General features: G+C 37.8%; 1 long non-coding RNA gene across 1 annotated transcript in view; it reads right to left on the bottom strand.

Annotated features, from left to right (window-relative positions):
* LOC131819572 (uncharacterized) overlaps nt 1-20,908 on the bottom strand; it is a 91,623-nt gene extending 70,715 nt beyond the window's left edge. The window contains exons 1-2 of the long non-coding RNA XR_009349243.1: nt 20,844-20,908; nt 12,518-12,584 (exon numbers count right to left, since the gene is read on the bottom strand). This is a non-coding gene — a long non-coding RNA (uncharacterized LOC131819572). The remainder of the gene's footprint in view (nt 1-12,517; nt 12,585-20,843) is intronic.
* Nucleotides 20,909-22,701: the final 1,793 nt, after the last annotated feature.

Raw genomic sequence — 22,701 nt, 5'->3', positions numbered from 1 at the left:
TCAGCAGGGAGCCTGCTTCCTCCTCTCTCTCTCTGCCTGCCTCTCTGCCTACTTGTGATCTGTCAAATAAATAAATTTTTAAAAAATCTAAAAAAAAAACAAACCAAAAAAGTTATATAATTACCTTATTAATATAGAAATATGTTTTTTCACATTTCTCAAAAATATTTTAGCCAAGCTCTCCATACGCATCTTCTTTTTTTAAAATTAACATATAATGTATTATTAGCCCCAGGGGTACAGGTGTGTGACTCACCAGGTTTACACACTTCACAGCACTCACCATAGCACATACCTTCCCCAATGTCCATAACCCAACCACCCTCCCACTACCCACCACCCCCTGGCAACCCTCAGTTTGTTTTGTGAGATTACGAGTCTCTTATGCTTTGTCTCCCTCCTGATCCCATTTTATTTCCTTTATTCCTTTCCTACCCCCGCAAGCCTCCATGTTGCCTCTCAACTTCCTCGTATCAAGAAGATCATATAACTGTCTTTCCCTGATTGACTTATTTTGCTAAGCGTAATACCCTCTAGTTCCATCCACATCGTTGCAAATGGCAAGATTTCATTTCTTTTGATGGCTGCATTGTATTCCTTTTTCCATATGCATCTTCTAAAATAGTCTCATCATCATTAGAGTCGCTTGTTATATCCTCTAATGCTTTTGTCGAAAGCACATTTTATTGGTCTACATTTTTTTTTTTTTTAGATAAAACCATTTTGGATCTGTATATTATATTCTCACTGGAAAATCTATCCTAACTCTACACACCTATACAACCAAGAAACATGAGTACATTATTTTTATATTGTACTATGTATATGCATTTGTGATCTCCCCAACATAAGCACTTTTTGCTTTGCTTTTTAGGCAAATTTTGAAAGGCCTATTTATAATCAAACACTTGTAATTGTGAAGTCATGCTCACTAGAGTAATGAAGAAATCTGTATCAAATTTTTTCTTGGGGTGTCTGGGAGCTAAGTCAGTTAAGCGGCTGCCTTCAGCTCAGATCATGGGGATCAAACCCCACATTGGGGTCCCTGCTCAGCAGGGAATCTGCTTCTCCCTCTCCCCTTGCCTGCCACTCCCCCTGTTTGTTTTCTCGCTCTCTGTCAAATAAATAAGTCAAATCTTAAAAAAAAAAAATTTCTTGCTTTGTCACCAACTAATGAATCACTTAATACTAGTAGTGACATATGTAGTTTCAGGAGTGTATTTTTTTCCCTAAACAGAACTTAATTAGTCAAATTTAGTAAACAGAGAGAGGAACTGCAATACGTAGACTTTGTAAGACCTGGATATAAAGTAACTATATCCTGTTATCTGTGGGTTAGTATTTTAGGAGAAAAAAAAAGTTTGCCTTATAATTAAACATGACCAACAATAATAATTTTTAGTTCACAGAAATTGTTTTAAAACAAATTCATACTAATTATCAAAACTTCTGAATTCTGCATTCAATTTTATTTTTATTTGTATCTGAAACTGATTATGATTGAGAAAAAATTATAAATACAATTTAGGAAATTCTCAAAAGGTATTCCTATATTATATAAAAAGTGAAAGATATGCTATATACTCTCTTTCAAGATTGAGGCCCCTGTGGACTCTTATTTCTTTTGCTAAAATATATTTCTGTAAGGAGAAGCAAATTACTAGGGATGGTGTCTGGAAGTAAGATTAATTCAGTCTTAATTTAATCTTAAGGATTTCCCAAATTTAATAAATTCTAAATTTAAGCCCACTTTAAAAAGTAGTTCTTATCTGTATATTAGCCAACTTTGTAAATGGCGGCAACAAAATTGCAGCCACTTCCACATTGCACAGTTTTTATTGTTGTGGGCATAATTTGGAGGCTGTTCTCTGCTGGGCTCCACTGGGTTCAGCCCTGATCCATGAGTCCTCTCGCTCCTGAATCTCTTCTAAAGGAGGAGCCACCGTCTGTGATATGATGTTCTCATGGCACAGGACAGCTGCTCAGGTGGGACAGAGCCAACCCAGGCAACACATTTAAAACTTCTACTTGAACAAATGTATACCACATCCACTCTCGCTCCAGCAACCAAAGCAAGTCATATGACTAAATCAGTGTTAGTGGGCAAGAGATTGTTCCCTGCAGATTGAGAATCATGGCAAGGATGGGGAGGAGACAAGTAATTGCAAGCAAATAATACAACCCACCACTGAGAATCACTTTACTGACCATCTTGTAATTTGTAACACTTGTTTAATCGTCATTAGAACTAGAATTAATGTCAGCAAGTGTGAAGGACACATACTGCTTTTAGGTACCTACAATGGCCATGAAATTGGATGCAGATCAAGCATGTAAAAGTTAAGAAAAGCTATTCAATATGTTTTCTAAAGTAATTTCAGTTTCTGATGAAACTATTATTAATACTTCCTTCATGCCTTTTAAACTTCTCAGAATAATTTTTATTTATAAGTCCTTTTTGGGAGTTTCTCCTTTCTCTACCATTCCTGTCAGTGTAGCATCCAAGTCTGGTTCTCCTCCAGCTCTCCCAGAGAGTCAGGAGATTTTTAATTTCGCTTAGTATTTCTGCTAACTAGCTAGACTAAACTCCTTTCTATATATATCCTATGGAGTTGATATGTATCTTTAAGAAGCTAATATATAAGAAGGTACTTAGCATATGGTATGCATTTTAAAAAGTCACATCACTTTTTAATCCTATGATTTCAGTTTGAACATGTTGGTATATTTGTTTCTTTAAAAAAATTGTTGTTGAGGGGAGGAGGAGGGATGGCAGAGAAGTAGCAGGCTGAGACTACTTCAGCTACCAGGAGATCAGCTAGATAGCTTATCTAAAGATTGCAAACACCTGAAAATCCATCGGCAGATCGGAGAGAAGAAGAACAGCAATTCTGGAAACAGAAAAACAACCACTTTCTGAAAGGTAGGACCGGCGGAGAAGTGAATCCAAAGCGACGGGAAGATAGACCCCGGGGGGAGGGGCCGGCTCCCGGCAAGCGGCGGAGCAACGGCGCACAAAATCAGGACTTTTAAAAGTCTGTTCCACTGAGGGACATCGCTCCAGAGGCTAAACCGGCGCAAAGCCCACGCGGGGTCAGCATGGGCTCAGGTCCCGCAGGGTCACAGAAGGATCGGGGGTGTCTGAGTGTCGCAGAGCTTGCAGGTATTGGAACGGGAAAGCCGGCTACAGAGACAGAGCCGACAGTAAGCTCGCAGCTCGGTGTTACCTTGAACCGGTCACAGGCTCGGTGAGCTCGGAGCGCGGCCGGAGGTCAGGCAGACGGGAGTAACTGGGCGCTGTTCTCAGAGGGCGCACTGAGGAGTGGGGCCCTGGGCTCTCGGCTCCTCCGGGCCGGAGACCAGGAGGCCGCCATTTGTATTCCCCGTCCTCCGGAACTCTACGGAAAGCACTCAGGGAACAAAAGCTCCTGAAAGCAAACCCAAGCGGATTACTCACCCCGGCCCCTGATAAGGGCGGTGCAATTCCGCCTGGAGCAAAGACACTTGAGAATCACTACAACAGGCCCAACCCCAGAAGATCAACAAGAAAACCAGCCGAGACCAAGTTCACCTACCAAGGAGTGTAGTTTCAATACCAAGGAGAGCAGCAGAATTCCAGAGGAGGAGAAAGCAAAGCACGGAACTCATAGCTTTTTCCCTGTGATTTTTTTTAGTCTTGCAGTTAATTTAATTTTTTTCTTTTTAGTTTTTTGTGTTTTTTTTTCTTGCCTTCTGGAAAAATTTTTTTTAACCTTTACCTTTTTCTTTTTTAACGTTTTTTAACTAGTTTATCTAATATGTATATTTTTTTCTTTTTTATATTTTTCTTATTTGTTTTCTTTTTTAAAATTCTCTTCTTTTCTTATTTTTTTCTTTCTTTTTTCTTTTTTTTTTCATTCTTCCTTTTTGAACCTATTTTTATCCCGTTTATCCCCCCTCACGATTTGAGATCTCTTCTGATTTGGTTAAAGCGTATTTTCCTGGGGTTGTTGCCACACTTTTAGTATTTTAATTGCTCCTTAATATACTCTTATCTGGACAAAATGACAAGACGGAAAAATTGAACACAAAAAAAAAAAAAGAACAAGAGGCAGTACCGAAGGCTAGGGACCTAATCAATACAGAAATTGGTAATATGTCAGATCTAGAGTTCAGAATGACAATTCTCAAGGTTCTAGCCGGGCTCGAAAAAGGCATGGAAGATATTAGAGAAACCCTCTTGAGAGATATAAAAGCCCTTTCTGGAGAAATAAAAGAACTAAAATCTAACCAAGTTGAAATCAAAAAAGCTATTAATGAGGTGCAATAAAAAATGGAGGCTCTCACTGCTAGGATAAATGAGGCAGAAGAAAGAATTAGTGATATAGAAGACCAAATGACAGAGAATAAAGAAGCTGAGCAAAAGAAGGACAAACAGCTACTGGACCACGAGGGGAGAATACGAGAGATAAGTGACACCAAGAGACGAAACAACATTAGAGTAACTGGGATTCCAGAAGAAGAAGAAAGAGAGAGGGGAGCAGAAGGTATACTGGAGAGAATTATTGGGGAGAATTTCCCCAATATGGCAAAGGGAACGAGCATCAAAATTCAGGAGATTCAGAGAACGCCCCTCAAAATCAATAAGAATTGGCCCACACCCCGTCACTAATAGTAAAATTTACATCTTAGTGACAAATAGAAAATCCTGAAAGCAGCCCAAGAAAAGAAGTCTGTAACATACAATGGTAAAAATATTAGATTGGCAGCAGACTTATCCACAGAGACCTGGCAGGCCAGAAAGAGCTGGCATGATATTTTCAGAGCACTAAACGAGAAAAACATGCAGCCAAGAATATTATATCCAGCTAGGCTATCATTGAAAATAGAAGGAGAGATTAAAAGCTTCCAGGACAAACAAAAACTGAAAGAATTTGCAAACACCAAACCAGCTCTACAGGAAATATTGAAAGGGGTCCTCTAAGCAAAGAGAGAGCCTACAAGTGGTAGATCAGAAAGGAACAGAGACCATATACAGTAACAGTCACCTTACAGGCAATACAATGGCACTAAATTCATATCTCTCAATAGTTATTCTGAATGTTAATGGGCTAAATGCCTCTGTCAAAAGACACAGGGTATAAGATGGATAAAAAAACAAAACCCATCTATATGTTGCCTCCAAGAAACTCATTTTAAGCCCGAAGGCACCTCCAGATTTAAAATTTACCATGCTAATGGACATCAGAAGAAAGCAGGAGTGGCAATCCTTATATCAGATCAATTAGATTTTAAGCCAAAGACTATAATAAGAGATGAGGAAGGACACTATATCATACTCAAAGGGTCTGTCCAACAAGAAGATTTAACAATTTTAAATATCTATGACCCCAACGTGGGAGCAGCCAACTATATAAACCAATTAATAACAAAATCAAAGAAACACATCAACAATAATACAATAATAGTAGGGGACTTTAACACTCCCCTCACTGAAATGGACAGATCATCCAAGCAAAAGATAAGCAAGGAAATAAAGGCCTTAAACGACACACTGGACCAGATGGACATCACAGATATATTCAGAACATTTCATCCCAAAGCAACAGAATACACATTCTTCTCTAGTGCACATGGAACATTCTCCAGAATAGATCACATCCTCGGTCCTAAATCAGGATTCAACCGGTATCAAAAGATTGGGATCATTCCCTGCATATTTTCAGACCACAATGCTCTAAAGCTAGAAATCAACCACAAAAGGAAGTTTGGAAAGAACCCAAATACATGGAGACTAAACAGCATCCTTCTAAAGAATGAATGGGTCAACCGGGAAATTAAAGAAGAATTGAAAAAAAAACATGGAAACAAATGATAATGAAAATACAACGGTTCAAAATCTGTGGGACACAACAAAGGCAGTCCCGAGAGGAAAATATATACCGATACAAGCCTTTCTCAAGAAACAAGAAAGGTCTCAGGTACACAACCTAACCCTACACCTAAGGAGCTGGAGAAAGAACAAGAAAGAAACCCTAAGCCCAGCAGGAGAAGAGAAATCATAAAGATCAGAGCGGAAATCAATGAAATAGAAACCAAAAAAAAAAAAAAAAAAATAGAACAAATCAATGAAACTAGGAGCTGGTTCTTTGAAGAATTAATAAAATTGATAAACCCCTGGCCTGACTTATCAAAAAGAAATGAGAAAGGACCCAAATAAATAAAATCATCGAATGAAAGAGGAGAGATCACAACTAACACCAAAGAAATACAAACTATTATAAGAACATACTATGAGCAACTCTACGCCAATAAATTTGACAATCTTGAAGAAATGGATGCATTCCTAGAAACATATAAACTACCACAACTGAACCAAGAAGAAATAGAAAGCCTGAAAAGACCCATAACCAGTAAGAGATTGAAACAGTCATTAAAAATCTCCAAACAAACAAAAGCCCAGGGCCAGACGGCTTCCCGGGGGAATTCTACCAAACATTTAAAGAAGAACTAATTCCTATTCTCCTGAAACTGTTCCAAAAAATAGAAATGGAAGGAAAACTTCCAAACTCTTTTTATGAGGCCAGCATCACCTTGATCCCAAAACCAAACAAGGATCCCAACAAAAAAGAGAGCTATAGACCAATATCCTTGATGAACACAGATGCGAAAATACTCAACAAAATACTAGCCAATAGGATTCAACAGTATTTTAAAAGGATTATTCACCACGAGCAAGTGGGATTTATTCCAGGGCTGCAAGGTTGGTTCAACATCCGCAAATCAGTCAATGTGATACAACACATTAATAAAAGAAAGAACAAGAACCATATGATACTCTCAATAGATGCTGAAAAAGCATTTGACAAAGTACAGCATCCCTTCCTGATCAAAACTCATCAAAGTGTAGGGATAGAGGGCACATACCTCAATATCATCAAAGCCATCTATGAAAAACCCACCGCAAATATCATTCTCAATGGAGAAAAACTGAAAGCTTTTCCGCTAAGGTCAGGAACACAGCAGGGATGTCCATTATCACCACTGCTATTCAACATAGTACTAGAGGTCCTAGCCTCAGCAATCAGACAACAAAAGGAAATTAAAGGCATCCAAATCGGCAAAGAAGTAGTCAAATTATCACTCTTCGCAGATGATATGATACTATATGTGGAAAACCCAAAAGACTCCACTCCAAAACTGCTAGAACTTATACAGGAATTCAGTAAAGTGTCAGGATATAAAATCGATGCACAGAAATCAGTTGCATTTCTCTACACCAACAGCAAGACAGAAGAAAGAGAAATTAAGGAGTCAATCCCATTTACAATTGCACCCAACCATAAGATACCTAGGAATAAACCTAACCAAAGAGGCACAGAATCTATACTCAGAAAACTATAAAGTACTCATGAAAGAAATTGAGGAGGACACAAAGAAATGGGAAAATGTTCCATGCTCCTGGATTGGAAGAATAAATATTGTGAGAATGTCTATGCTACCTAAAGCAATCTACACATTTAATGCAATTCCTATCAAAGTACCATCCATCTTTTTCAAAGAAATGGAACAAATAATTCTAAAATTTATTTGGAACCAGAAAAGACCTCGAATATCCAAAGGGATATTGAAAAAGAAAGCCAACGTTGGTGGCATCACAATTCCGGACTTCAAGCTCTATTACAAAGCTGTCATCATCAAGACAGCATGGTACTGGCACAAAAACAGACACATAGATCAATGGAACAGAATAGAGAGCCCAGAAATAGACCCTCAACTCTACAGTCAACTAATCTTCGACAAAGCAGGAAAGAATGTCCAATGGAAAAAAGACAGCCTCTTCAATAATGGTGCTGGGAAAATTGGACAGCCACATGCAGAAAAATGAAATTGGACCATTTCCTTACACCACACACAAAAATAGACTCAAAATGGATGAAGGACCTCAATGTGCGAAAGGAATCCATCAAAATCCTTGACGAGAACACGGGCAGCAACCTCTTCGACCTCTGCCGCAGCAACATCTTCCTAGGAACAACGCAAAAGGCAAGGGAAGCAAGGGAAAAAATGGACATTGGGGAGGGTATGTGCTTTGGTGAGTGCTGTGAAGTGTGTAAACCTGGTGATTCACAGACCTGTACCCCTGCGGATAAAAATATATGTTTATAAAAAATAAAAATCATAAAAAGAAAAAAAAATTGTTGTTGATTTTTTTTATCATGATACTCTAAAAATTCTTAAGAATTGCTTACCTTAATTTTTCTCATTTTTTCTGAAAGCTTGGCGATGGTAATGGACCTAAGTTGACAAGCAGTTTTTCCAAAAAAAAAATAATAATAAAAAGCAGTTTTTCCACCACTTTTTGAAGATGTTTCAAATATATCCCAGATTATCCAAAACAATTCTAAGTTAAAATAAGCTGCTTCACTGTACCCATAATTATACTTTTATATATGACATCCATGTTTCATGTTCTGGTTCACAAAAATACTTTATCCTGGGAACTTCTGGGTTGGTGAACATGTAGAGTTTCAGGAAGTAGCATACGAGGAAAAAGTATGGAAACTCTGGGCCCTTTTCCCCTCCTACGCCCTGTGCATCTCTTTAATCTGCCTTAGTAATTTCTAAGTTACATCCTTTTAAAATCTAATTATCTAGTTTTAAGTTCTGCTTCCAGGTGGTGTTTCTTTTTAGGCAACTCAACAGAAGAATTATAAAAGAATCCAGAAAGTAGTTTATGATGATTACAAATTTGTCACTAAGACAGACCTTGAAAATTTAGGGCTCATCCATCTCATTTTCACCAGGCATGTATGCATGAATTTTCCTGGATGTTAGACTCTGTCACAGGTGAAACTGACAGTAAAGTGATTTGCATATGAAGAATATAAGAAAAATAAGATCTGATAGAAGACAGATGTTGTGCCCAGAGTCCAGTTAAAGGGTTGCCAGAATTTAACAAAAAGCTGAAACTTAAATTAATTGAGGACGAGAAAGAGAAGCAAAAATCTACTTGGAAAAAGAAAATTAAGAGCCTTTATAATATCCTTACCAATGATTGGTTTAGAGTTGTTTGAGAACACTGACTTCAAAGTAGAGAAAGAAAGTAAAGAATTTAAGCTTTTGAATCCAGTTGTTTAAAAAGTTAGTGAAGAAAGAAGACTCTTAGAGTAACAAATACTTTATGAAAAAAGAAAAGACTAAAAGGAAAACTGTGTGATGCAGAAAGTTCTAAGAATTCAGATGACGAAAAAGACTAAGTTGAAGAGGAAAGAACGACTGAGGGAGAACCAGCAGACAGTCCTCAAGCCCCCATTTTATGTTGTTAAAGCAGGAGAAATCAGAAGTTTCAAAGATTCTGCCACAAAGCAGAAGCTGATGAATAAAACCCTTGAAGATCATTTGCAACTTGAAGCAAAAAATGAGTGTTTTAGAAGTGTTTCAGAAGCCATGGTTGTCAGCAAACAATTGGCATTCATGTTAAAAAGTTCAGAACAGCAGAAGCAACAGGAGGCTGAGAAACTAAACCAGGAGAAGGAAACATTTTGTCATTCAGCAGTCACTGGAAGTCAAGACCACAGAAGAAGACTGCTGTTCCATTGAATTTAGAAACGATCCTACTCCTTATTTGGAAGGGGCACTTCTATTCCAAATTGGTCAATATCATGATCAAATGCGTTATTAAGATACATTAGAGTATATATTTTTTTAAGATTTTATTTATTTAGTTGTCAGAGAGCACAAGCATGCAGAGAGGCAGGCAGAGGCAGAGAAAGAAGCAGGCTCCTGCTGGACAAGGGGCCTGATGTAGGACTCTATTCCAGCACCCTGGGATCATGACCTGAGCTGAAGGCAGCAGCCCAACTGACTGAGCCACCCAGGCTTCCCTAAGATACATTAGCGTATCTTAAACACAGATAAGGAAATGCACATTTTAAAAGTTCCACTGGGTGTGGTGCATAAACAATGAATCTTGGAACACTGAAATATTTTTTTTAATTTAAATAAATAAATGAAAATTCCATGTAAATTCTTGATATATCTACACGTAAATATTTGACAACTTGTCCCTGTGCCTTATGGGTAGGACTTTGAAACTGGTCCCCCACCAACTGGTCAATGCATGGCCCCTGGCTGCTTTCCATAACATTGTTCTTTTCCCCTGATTTTAATCAGGTATTATGAAATGAATTTTAATCAGGTATTATGAAATGAATATACATTGTGAAATGTATACTATGAAATGAAATGTTCTCCTGTGCTAAAAATGAAGATTGATCATATTCTAGGGAATATTTTTCTTATAACACCTGCTGCCATTCATGATTAAACCTTTCAGAAATACCATCTCTGTCTTACATGATGTGTATATATTGCCATGTTTGTGTTTATAGGTATATGTTACTTATGTGTGCTTAAGAGATTTTTAAATATGTTTCATTCCAAGAGAATATAATTTACTGATAATAACAACTTGAGACAAGAAGTGGAAGCTACCAGTACTACTTCTAACTTTTCAAAAGATTACGGATTTTTTATTTGTTCCTCAGGTTTAATTAATTAATTAAATTGGCTGGAGAAGACATTTATTAAAAGCCTTCATTTGAACAACAAATATACTATCCTTAAATATAACTCTTTCAGTTGAATATGAGGAAAATCTAACTTCAAAATCTGTCACCCTGTTAATATTCTGGATAGATTTGGAATTTGGTTTATCTGATTGAAACTATTTATGCCATTCCTGAAGCTGAATGTTGAAGAGGACCATGGACACAAATACTGAAGAATTGTTATGCAGCCGGGTCGTCTGTCCTCCCTGTGAGAGCCTCCAGACTAAGTGGGTTGTGTTAATTCAGTGGCCCAGGCTGGTTATGTGGGAGGGAAGGTAAGTACAGAAAAATGACAGGACAATGGGATCTATAACGACTGTGGTCCTCAGCTATTCTCTTTAGAGTGCAAGTAATAGGCATTTATTTTTACAATTAAAAACTCATTCATTTTATATAAGATGTTCCATATTTAAGAGGTATTTTTTAATTTAAAAAGAAAGATCAGTACCTGGGTGGTATAGACAGTTGAGTCTGTAGCTCAGGTCATGATCTCAGGGTCATGATATCAAGCCCCCACAACCAGCTCTACAGTGAGCCCAGAGTCAGCTTAAGATTCTCTTTCCCTCTTCCTCTGCCCCTCCTGCTCGTGCTCTCCCACTCGCTCCACCACCCCCACACTCTCTCCCTCTCTAAAATAAATAAATAAATCTTAAAAAAAGAAAAGAAAGGTCACTACAGAAAATCCTATTAGCATTTTGGGTTATGTATTTTGAGACCTTTCTCTGTTAATGCATGTTTATTTTCTTTAAAAATGATTTCATACTGTATATATTAGTTATTAACTTGCTTTTGTTGGGGCACCTGGGTGGCTCAGTGGGTTAATAAAGCCTCTGCCTTCAGCTCAGGTCATGATCCCAGGGTCCAGGGATGGAGCCCCGCATCAAGCCCCGCATCAGGCTCTGTGCTCAGCAGGGAGCCTGCTTCCCTTCCTCCCTCTGCCTGCTTCTCTGTCTACTTGTAATCTCTGTCTGTCAAAATAAATAAATAAAATTTAAAAAAACAAAAACAAAACTTGCTTTTGTTACCTAATGCTGTAACTTGGATATATTTCCCTACAATATATTCTATTACATCATTTTGATGATTGAATAAAGTATTTTACCACATGCAGATTACACAATTTTTTAAACCAGCTTATTTGCTTATTTTTCTTTCATATATCATTTTTCAGCATAAATGTTTTGAGACAAGATTTTTATAGCTAAATCTTGGGAAAATGCCTAATTATTTCTTAGGATAAATTTCTAAAAGTGTAAATCCTAGATAAAAGATCCTACATATTTTTCAATTTTAAGAACAAATTATGGAATCTTTCTCTCAAAAATCGACATTAATTTACATTCAATTCAGCAGTATTCCTGAGGGGATCTGTTTTTCACTCCTTCACTGATTATCATTCTTTGTAACCTTGACCAACATGAAAGCCAGTTAATAATGAGCTGAATTTTCTTTTTTAAGAAACTATTTTCCAGGGGCACTTGGGTGACACAGTCGGTTAAGAGTCCCTTCTGCTCAGGTTATGATCTCAGGGTCCTAGGATCTAGCTCCATATTGGGCTCCCAGCTCAATGGGGATTCTGCTTCTCCCTCTTCCCTCCCCCTGCTCTCATTCTCTCTCTCTTGCTCACTCTCTTTCTCAAATAAATAAATAAAATCTTAAAAAAAAAATACTTTCCATTACCCCTATTTCCATTTTCTGTCTAAGAGTCTATGGAAGAAGAGGTTAAAGTCTCAGTGGCTATCCCTATTCATTCAGTGGCCTGAGCAGTAGGACTTGCAGACCAGTCTTCCATGACAGGCTGAGCACTCTAATCTTCGGTAAGAAACTACTGGATGGGCACAAAGGGAACCTCTGTACCTTTAGACCAGCCTGAGATTTCAGGTTGAGTTAGCAGGAAATTTAGGGAGCTGGAGCAGTCCACTCACCCTGAAATTCCTTCTTGGTCACAGGCTTTTCAGCAGCAGCCTGTTCTCTTTACTCTCTCCAGGATATCTGTAAGTAGAGATCATGCATTACCTCCCATGGAAGTTCAAGGGAGATCCTGCCATGCATGCGCAGAGCTCCCTGGGCCATCATTTACCATATCAGATTTGCAGAATGAATTCCCTTGTTGCAAGGAATGGTAATGTCCACATAGTGCAGAGCAAAGTCTGTGTTACGGAGAGCAGCAGTAGGCAGATTAACACAACACACCTCTGTGATAGACTACCGGTGAGCCCCAGGATCAGTAACTCCTACAAGTCACAGCTCCCAAAGGCTAGATCTGGTTGGCAAAGTGTCTAGGAGTGACCAGCAATAGGAGTGACTTCAGTGGTGCAGCAAACCAGTGCATCTCACCAGTCAGTATTCCTAAAGGATATGGCACTGGTATCAGCTACATTTTCAATAGTACAAACAGTCAGCAGAATCTTCTCCCAGGTTCTCTTCAGGTTTATGATATAGATGCTCTCTTTTCCTTTGTAGATGTACTATTCCATTTGGAAGTCAAGTCTGGCGCATGTAAGTGGAGTCCTGCTACAAGAGATTTGAGGACATTGTCCTTCATTTGTGGGATATCAAAGGTTCTAGATATTGTAAAAATTTACCTTTAATTATAATGGGAATGCAGAATATCATATGTACCCCTTTCTGGGTAGCACAGAAAGGTGTGAGTTGTATTTTAACTTACATTTCCATTATTATCAACTTCGAATTTTTTTTTCATGTGCATTGTCGGTTTATATTTCTTCATTTGTGAATTATCACTTGTGATATTTTCCTATTTTTCTTTGGAGCCTTTTGCTTAGAAGTTGCAAGCATCCCTTTTGTAGTAACAAGTTTAAAAAGTAATAATGAAAATAAACTTGCTAATAAACTTGCTATTTGGGTCCTTCTTTTTAAACCTGTTTAAGGGTATTTGATGAGCAGCTTTCTATTTATGTTTTTTGTAATTTGGGGTCAAAATTGAACTGTTAAAAATATATTTTAAGGAAAACTAACCTCGCAGTGGTAGGCAGCCTCTTTAGACAGGGAAAACTCAATTAGGGTAATTTATAATCAAAAACTGAAATAGGTCTGCAGTCAGAAGCCAGCAATAGAAACAAAGCAGAATGAATCAGTTTTTAAGGGAAAAAATGGTAAGGATTGGTTGAATGTAGGATCTCTGTACCAGTGCTAGAAATATAAACATTGGAATGCCCTATCTTTGAGTCTCAAAGTTTGTTTTGATTTCAAGTAAATTGAGTTTAAGATAACAATCTACAAAACGAACACTGAAAATTTCTTACAGTTTTTTTTCTACTACATCTTTGACGAGTGTTTTGAAATAACCACTTGTGTTTTTTTTTCTGTTTCATTATTTAACCAATAGCTATGTCGTCAGCTAGTAGCCACTTAGGTAAAGAGGATTTTCTCAGATTTCCAACTTCCTACTATGGTATATTAATGTTCCTGCCCCGTGATGGTCAGGGTTACAGGTGAATGGTTGCAATTAAATAATTGCATCTGTGTCATCAGACTCTGGTATCCAGTCTGCTTCTATCCCTATGTTTCTGAGTCACCCAGTACTGTATCTAAACTAAAAGTACAAATGTGGGATCATGGGCAATGGCAAATGGTTTGACTGCTCAAGGGCCTGTAAAGAAAAGATTAAAAGGTCTTGAGGAAGTTTGAAGGATGTCTGGGGTAGAGACATGTTTGTTGTTAGACAAATGAGAATGGGCATGAACTGTGAAGAATAAAAAGCACTGATACATTGCTCTCTCTGGACATCCTGTTTATGAAAGGTTGTCATAGGAATCTCATAGAGGGATTTCTCTGCCTAACAACACCTTATCCATAATTCCAAAAATACAAAGATCTCTGAAATTCAACAGTTATTTTTCTTCTTGCATAGTTCTCATTGTATAATTTTAATTGAGACAAAATTGACATATAACATTATATTATTTTCAGATGAACTAGGTAATCATTTTAATATTTGTACATATTGCAAACTGATCACCACAGTAAGTGTAGTTAACCTCATCACCACACATAATTACAATGCTAAGGAGCTTACTGCCTATGTTTTCTTCTAGGACTTTTATGGCTTCAGATTTTAAGTTCAAATCTTTAATCCATCTTGAGTTCATTTTTAATATGGCATAAGGTAGTGATCCAGTTTCATTTCTTTGCATGTGGCTGTAAGGTTTTTTCAATACCCTTATTGAAGGAACTTCCCTTCCCCATTGTATGTTCTTGATTCCTTTGTCTTAAATCAATTGACCGTATGTGCATGGGTTAACTTTAGGATCTCTATTCTGTTCTGGTCTTAACTATTATTAATAAAGCCAATAAATTAAAGACCCCAAAGATACCTCATTTTCCAACACAGTAAGGATGACATTAGTGAGAGTAGCACCAACAATACTAAGAATTTAGGTGATAGCTCTCTTCTGTGGGAAGGGGAGGACAGGGAGACTGAACTCACTACTAACAACAGAAAATGAATAATATCCCCAAACAATGGAGGTCAGTGGCATTGGTTAACCATCAGAAACCTGGTGCATGCAATTGCTCATAATGACCCTCAAGTCATCTGTCACTGTTGTACCAGTGCCTTTTTTTCTGCTCACATCTGTGTCTGCAACAGAGATGCCTTATAACCAGTGATGGAAAGGTTTGGGTCCTTAAATGGGTCCACTTGGTATGTGGACATAGATGAGAACTATATATGCATAACAACTGCATGAATTCCTCATTCAGGGTAATATAGTAGTGATGGTATAAGATATTTAGGAATTAACCTAACTAGAGAGATTAAAGATCTGTACTCTGAAGAGTATAGAATACTTATGAAAGAAATTGAGGAATACACCAAAAAATGGAAAAACAGTCTATGCTCATAGATTGGAAGAACAAATAATTGTTAAAATGTCTATATTACACACAAAGCAATCTACACATTCAATGCAATACCTATCAAAACACCACCAGCATTTTTCACAGAGATGGAACAAACAATTCTAAAATTTGTGTGGAACCAGAAAAGATCCCTACTAGCCAAAAGAATGTTGAAAAAGAAAACCAAAGCTGGAAGCATCACAATTCTGGACTTCAAGCTGTATTACAAAGCTGTAATCATCAAGACAGTATGGTACTAGCACAAAAACAGACACACTTATCAACAGTATAGAACAGTATAGAATAGAAAAACCAGAAAAGCAGGAAAGAATACCCAATCGAAGAAGTCTCTTCAACAAATGGTGTTGGAAAAACTGGACAGCCATATGCAAAAGAATGAAACTGGACCATTTCCTTATACCATACACAAAAACAAATTCAAAGTCAAATTCAAAATGGATGAAAGACCTCAGTGTGAGACAGGAATCCATCAAAATCCTAGAGGAGAACACAGGCAGCAACCTCCTTAACTTTGTCCAGCAATTTCTTGCTAGACTCGTTTCCAAAGGCAAGGGAAACAAAACCAAAACGAACACTTGAAACTTCATCAGGATAAAAAGCTTTTACAGCAAAGGAAACAATCAACAAAACTAAAAGGCAACCTATAGAATGGAAGAAGATATTCACAAATGACATCAGATTAAAGGGCTAATATTCAAAATCTGTAAAAACAAACAAACAAACAAACAAAAAAAAAAAAAACACTTAGCAAACTCAACACTCAAAAAACGTTTCTCCAAAGAAGACATACAAATGGCTAACAGACACATGAAAACATGTTCAACATCACTTGACATCAGAGAAATACAAATCAAAACCACAATGAGATACCACCTCACACTGGTCAGAATGGCTAAAATTAACAACTCAGGAAACAACAGATGTTGGCAAGGATGCAGAGAAAGGGGAACCCTCTTATACTATTGGTGAGAATGCAAACTGGTGCAGCCACTCTGGAAAACGGTATGAAGGTTCCTCAAGAAGTTGAATGTAGAGCTACCCTATGACCCAGCAATTGCACTACTAGGTATTTATTTAAAGGGTACAAAAATAGTGATTCAAAAGAGTACATACACCCCAATGTTTATAGCAGCAATGTCCACAACAGCCAAAATATAGAAAGAGCTCTGATGAATGGATAACAAAGAGGTAATATACATACATACATATGCATACATGTATGTATGCATATGTATGTATGTATATGTATATATAATATATTCCATTATATATGTATATATGGATTAATAATATACATAGAATATTACTCAGCTAACAAAAAATGAACTCTTGCCATTTGCAATGATGTGGTTAGAAGTAGAGGGTATTATGCCAAGAAAAATAAGTCAGACAAAAACCATATGATTTCACTCATATGTGGAATTTAAGAAACAAAACAGAGGAACAGAGAGGAAGAGAAGGAAAAAATAAGATAAAAACAGAGAGGGAGGCAAACCATAAGAGACTCTTAACTATAAAAAACAAACTGAAAGTTGCTGGATGGGAGGTCGTGGGGTGGAGGGAGATGAGGTAATTTGGAAACAGGCATTAAGGAGGGCACTTAATATAATGAGCAGTGGGTATTATATGCAACTGATAAATCACTGAATTATACCCGTGAAATTAGTAATACATTGTATATTAACTAAACTGAAATTAAATAAAAAATGTTTACAAAGATAAGAAAACAACACATAAAAAAAATAATAATAATGGCGATGGAAAATCGTCATTGAGCAGAAGTTCAAATCGTTCCCTGGTAATCTACTTTATGTAAACAGAAACGTGGCTCAAGCTTAGTGTATGTATGGAATAATGGACAATAATAAATGGCTTGACTGATCAGGGGCCTAGAAAGAGAAAAGAAATGAAAGATCAGTTTCAAGGAGTTCTGGGTAGAGGCCTGTACATGAACATATGAAAATAGTCATGTACTGTGGGGATCTTCATATCACACCATACTGGGCACCAGCAGTCCGACAACATGGAAGAGCCAATAAACACCCTGATCAACAAAACTGAATGGGCTAGTTGAAATGAGCCAGCCTCTAGCCAGCAACCATCCCCATGTTGACACAAAGGAGACCTAAGAGAAGTATCCATGAGAACAGAGATGCAGGTTATGCATGGGCCAATAATATGGGCTACTACTTTCCAAAGCCTTAGAATGTACAACCTGTCAGCAACAGAGACCAGAGCTGAGCCTTCTTTCTATATGGCATCAACTAGCTACTTGGTGGTCAGCTGAATAAACTGGATCTCTTCCACCTTGAAAATAATAATTCATTTTGAGAAGAATCAATACATATTATGTCTATGGAGTTGTGTTTCCTAGGGATGGAGCCCTAGGAAAGGAGACCTAGGAGACCACTGTCCCAGGGTCTATAAAACATCATCTCTCGGGGCACCTGGGTGGCTCAGTGGGTTGAGCCTCTGCCTTAGGCCCAGGTCGTGATCCCAGGGGATCGAGCCCCGCTTCAGGCTCTCTGCTCAGCAGGGAGCCTCCTTCCCGCCCCCCTCTGCCTGCTGCTCTGCCTACTTGTGATCTCTTTCCCTCTGTCAAATAAATACATAAAATCTTTAAAAAAATCATCTCTCACCATATAATATTGGGTTGAGTCAAAGGACCCATTTGATAGAACAGGGGGTTTGCAGCTGATCCTAACACATGGTCCACCAGCCATCTTATATATCATGTCATTTGAAAGATGCTGGCCAGATAGAGCAACGAAATAGCCTGCTGGAGGCAAAGAGCTAGTTTATAGGAGATACTTTACAGTGATACCATTTTCTCCAGGACAGTATCCCTTTAATTCAAAGACCTTTTTATGATGTTGTGCCTCAATAAGAAAAATATGTTGGTCCAGGAACCAAAGTGTAGAAGCAGGACTAATTCCACTTACTATCATCCTCAGTGACTCACTTGGCAAATTTGTGCTTCTCATCCCTGTCATTCCAGGTGCTTTTCTCTCAAAAGGGGAATCTTTCCATCAATACACACAGCAAGACCCCTGTTTAACTATAAGCTAATAATTGCCTCCTAAATAATCCATGCTTCTCTTGCAAGTGACCAGAATGCAAGTGGTAGCATATCATTAAGGGTAATTGACATTTTTCACTAGTAGAAGTAATCAAAGGGGACAGGAAACAATATTTTTAATATGCAGATAATCATTTTGATACCTCTTGGTGCCCCATCACCAAGTTTTGATGTTTGATGGAAGAATTCAGTAACCTTTTCCTTTTTTTTTTTTTTTTAAAGATTTTATTTATTTGATAGAGAGAAATCACAAGTAGATGGAGAGGCAGACAGAGAGAGAGAGGGGAAGCAGGCTCCCCGCTGAGCAGAGAGCCCGACGCGGGACTCGACCCCAGGACCCTGAGATCATGACCTGAGCCGAAGGCAGCGGCTTAAACCACTGAGCCACCCAGGTGCCCCCAGTAACCTTTTTCTGAAAAGCGCTTGGTGACCTAAGGCTCAGAAACCTTGGTGAGGGTGGTCTGAGCAATGCCACTGGAATGAAGGATTTCTTCTCTCAGCTGCTGGAAAGTTTGCCAGAAGAAGGCCTCCAAGTGTCAGCCCTTTTTGATCACAAAAAGATAACAGCACCTAAAATCCTTTTTTCCAGCAGCAGCCTCTATTCAATGACTGGTCAAAACGGAGGGTATGAATACTCATCCTCCTCACTCAAATTTGAAACAACTCTAAAGGACTGCAACAAGTCAAGAACTTCCCATGTGATTGCCTCAAGCTCTTGTTGGAACATTCCCCTCTGCTCAATCCTGCCTCCTTCAATTCTCTTCACCTGGTTTTGGTCCCAAGAGTATATCCAAATAACATCCTTCCCTGTACCTGTCACAGAGTCTGATTCTTATAGCAAGTAGCCCGAGACAACATATTTATTTAAGGGCACTACCTTAGACATTGCTGAAAATGTTATGTACTATATGATATAACTGCCATATTTGGGTCTTTTTTAATCTGAAAAATTTTGAATTCTAAAACACAGTTGGCTCCAAAGTTTTAGAGAAGGGATAAGGGACCTGTGTTTACCAAACATAATAGTTTGTTGTTGTTGTTGTTTTAAGATTTTATTTATTTATTTGACAGAGAGAGAGAGAGATCACAAATAGGCAGAGACGGGCGCCTGGGTGGCTCAGTGGGTTAAGCCGCTGCCTTCGGCTCAGGTCATGATCTCAGGGTCCTGGGATCGAGTCCCGCATCGGGCTCTCTGCTCAGCAGGGAGCCTGCTTCCCTCGCTCTCTCTCTCTGCCTGCTTCTCCATCTACTTGTGATTTCTCTCTGTCAAATAAATAAATAAAATCTTTAAAAAAAAAAAAAACAAATAGGCAGAGAGGCAGGCAGAGAGAGGGGGGGAAGCAGGCTCCTCGCTGAGCAGAGAGCCCAATGCAGGGCTCGATCCCAGGACTCTGGGATCATGACCTGAGCCGAAGGCAGAGACTCAACCCACTGAGCCACCCAGGTGCCCCCAAACACAATAGTTTTAATAAGGAATAGAGACTATAAATCTTTTATGTCTGCCCATGACCAACACTTCCACCCTTTGAATCTTCCTTCATCTTTGAAAAAAAAAATCCGTTTTCTTCTACTACTGCTGGGCTCAAGAATCTTTCATAACCTTTGCTCTCCAAGAAGGTTCACATTTCCTTCTCATAATATTAAACAATCGATATTTAGAAGATTTAATATTCATCTTTACATTTTATTACATTATATCTTTCCCAGCACAAGTAAGTATTTTCTAGGGAATAACCTTAAATTTTCTAGATTATTAAAATAAAAATTAGCAAATTTTCCTCCCCTAACAGTTCGGGATTATTATATATAGTTTTCTCTTTGACGTGTTATAGAAATTGCTTGATGACAGGAGAAGGTAATCGCTAGAATGATCCCAACCAAGACTTCGAATGATATGTTTTATTCACATCTGTCATAAAGATTGCTTCCTTGTAAACATGGTGATTTTTGAAGTGTTCTCTGGCATTCTGGCTCCATCAAGTGGTAAAATTGACATGAAGCTTTCAGTTTCATTTCCATGCTAGAATTTCTATAAAGGCTCTATCTGTAATAATATGTCTTTGTTTCAAAGCACAGACATTTTTAACTTGGAAATTCTAATGATTTTTTTTTTATGAACAAAGAGGTGGATTATTTTAAAACTGTTGGTATAGAAATTAAAGAATCCCATTTTTCCTACTACTTGTAATTTGATTCTTTGAATATCTTTAAACTACCATTTGCTACTCCAAAAGGGTGTTGTTAGACCTCGGGTCCTCACTGACTTTTGGCCAGAGACAGTTCCTTACCACAGGGGTCTCTCCATATGACGGCTCACAACATGGCATCTGGCTTTTCTCTTTGAGCAATGGATCTAAGAGAGAAGGAGTAAGAAGGGAAAAAAGAGTAAAAAGGAAGTCACAGCCTTTTTGTGGCCTAATCTCAGAAGTGAAATCCTATCACTTTTACATTTATTTTTCCTCATTAGAAATGAATCACTAGGTCCAACCCACATTCAAGGGGCGAGGGTTACACTATAGCCTGAACACCAGGAAGCAGGATCATTGGTCACTATCTTAGAGGCTGCTTACTACGACTGCTTTCCTGAAATAAATGTACAACCTCTAAAATGCTCATACTGTACAAAAGTTTAAATGCATTATCATTCACTTGTGGAAATTACTAATTTTATTATTAATAATAGGGTTTACTATGTTCATATATCATATTTACTCATTAATTGTTACAACCCCATATTTATTCATTAATTGTTACAACCCTAGAGGCTCCTGTGTGGTTCAGTGGATTGAGCATCTAGCTCTTGAATTTGGCTCAGGTCATGGCCTTAGGGTGGTGGGACCTAGACCAATATCAGGCTCCACACTGAGCATGGAACCTGCTTGGGATTTTCTCTCTCTCCCTCTCCCTCTGCCTCCCTCCCCATGCAGGCATGCACATACTCTCTCCCTCTCTCTTAAAAAAAAAAGTTACAACTCTGTAAGGTAAGTACTATTGTATTCCCATCTATCAGGTAAGAAAACTGAGATGCAGAATAATTAATAATTATTAATATAATAATTAATAATTAATAATAATTAATAATATGATAATAATTAATAATTAATAATATAATAATAAATAATTAATTTGGCAGGATTTGAAATAAATATTTAAATTTAATTAATTAATTAATTTAGTGCTGAAATTTTAATTCAAAACCTTATAATCAATCATAATGGATTAAGAAGAAAATTCTGGGGGCACCTGGGTGGCTCAGTGGGTTAAGCCTCTGCCTTCGGCTCAGGTCATGATCTCAGGGTCCTGGGATGGAGCCTCACATCGGGCTCTCTGCTCAGCAGGGAGCCTGCTTTCCTCTTTTCTGTCTGCCTGCCTCTCTGCCTACTTGTGATCTCTGTCTGTCAAATAAATAAATAAGTAAATAAATAAATAAGAAAATTCTGATTAAAGAAGGGTCTTTAAGTCTCATTTAGTTTGATAGTCATTTGCCAGAGAAAGTGGCTGCTGAGGTAGAGTTGCAAGGAATTCATACCACTACTCTAAATGATAGTTTTCTTTTATAATTATGCTGTTGCCTACAGAATATTTGCTTTTTTATAGATTCAAATCTCTTACACTGGATTTGTTTTTGTTTCGTTTTGTTTTGTTTAATAAGGTGTGAAGGGTGTGAGATTAGGGGAGGACTAGTTGTTAGAAATTTCCTTTGAGGGATTTCTGAGTACCTTAACTTCTAACCTGAGCATAAAAATAACCAGAGAAAAATGACCAGTCTTTTTCTGTGTGAACTTTAAATTGCTGTCCACAGCAGCTTTCCTTCTAAATTAAGTGTTCTCTTTTAACTTTGACCTTAAAAGCTCAATCTAAATGTCATAAAAAAAATAGTGGCTTCAAGTGCTGGAATCTGTGCACTCTGTTGGATCTTCACTGTCTTTTAGGTCTAAGACAAAGAGTATTTTATAGCTTTATGCTCAGCTGGCCACAGCTCTGACTAACACAAAATTGGATTATTGTGCCACATAATGAAGATAGCAAGGAAGGGATATCTGTGAATTGCTCTTATAGATTTGTTGACAGCCAGCATTTGAGAAAAACTTCTAGCCTTAGAATCACAGAATTTTCAAGGCAAGAAGTTTTAAAATCATTTATTCC

This window comes from Mustela lutreola, chromosome 1 (assembly GCF_030435805.1).
Source record: "Mustela lutreola isolate mMusLut2 chromosome 1, mMusLut2.pri, whole genome shotgun sequence".
NCBI classification, from domain to species: Eukaryota; Metazoa; Chordata; class Mammalia; order Carnivora; family Mustelidae; genus Mustela; species Mustela lutreola.
The sequence above is the reverse complement of the archived record's forward strand: the minus strand, read 5'-3'. Positions and strand labels throughout refer to the sequence as shown.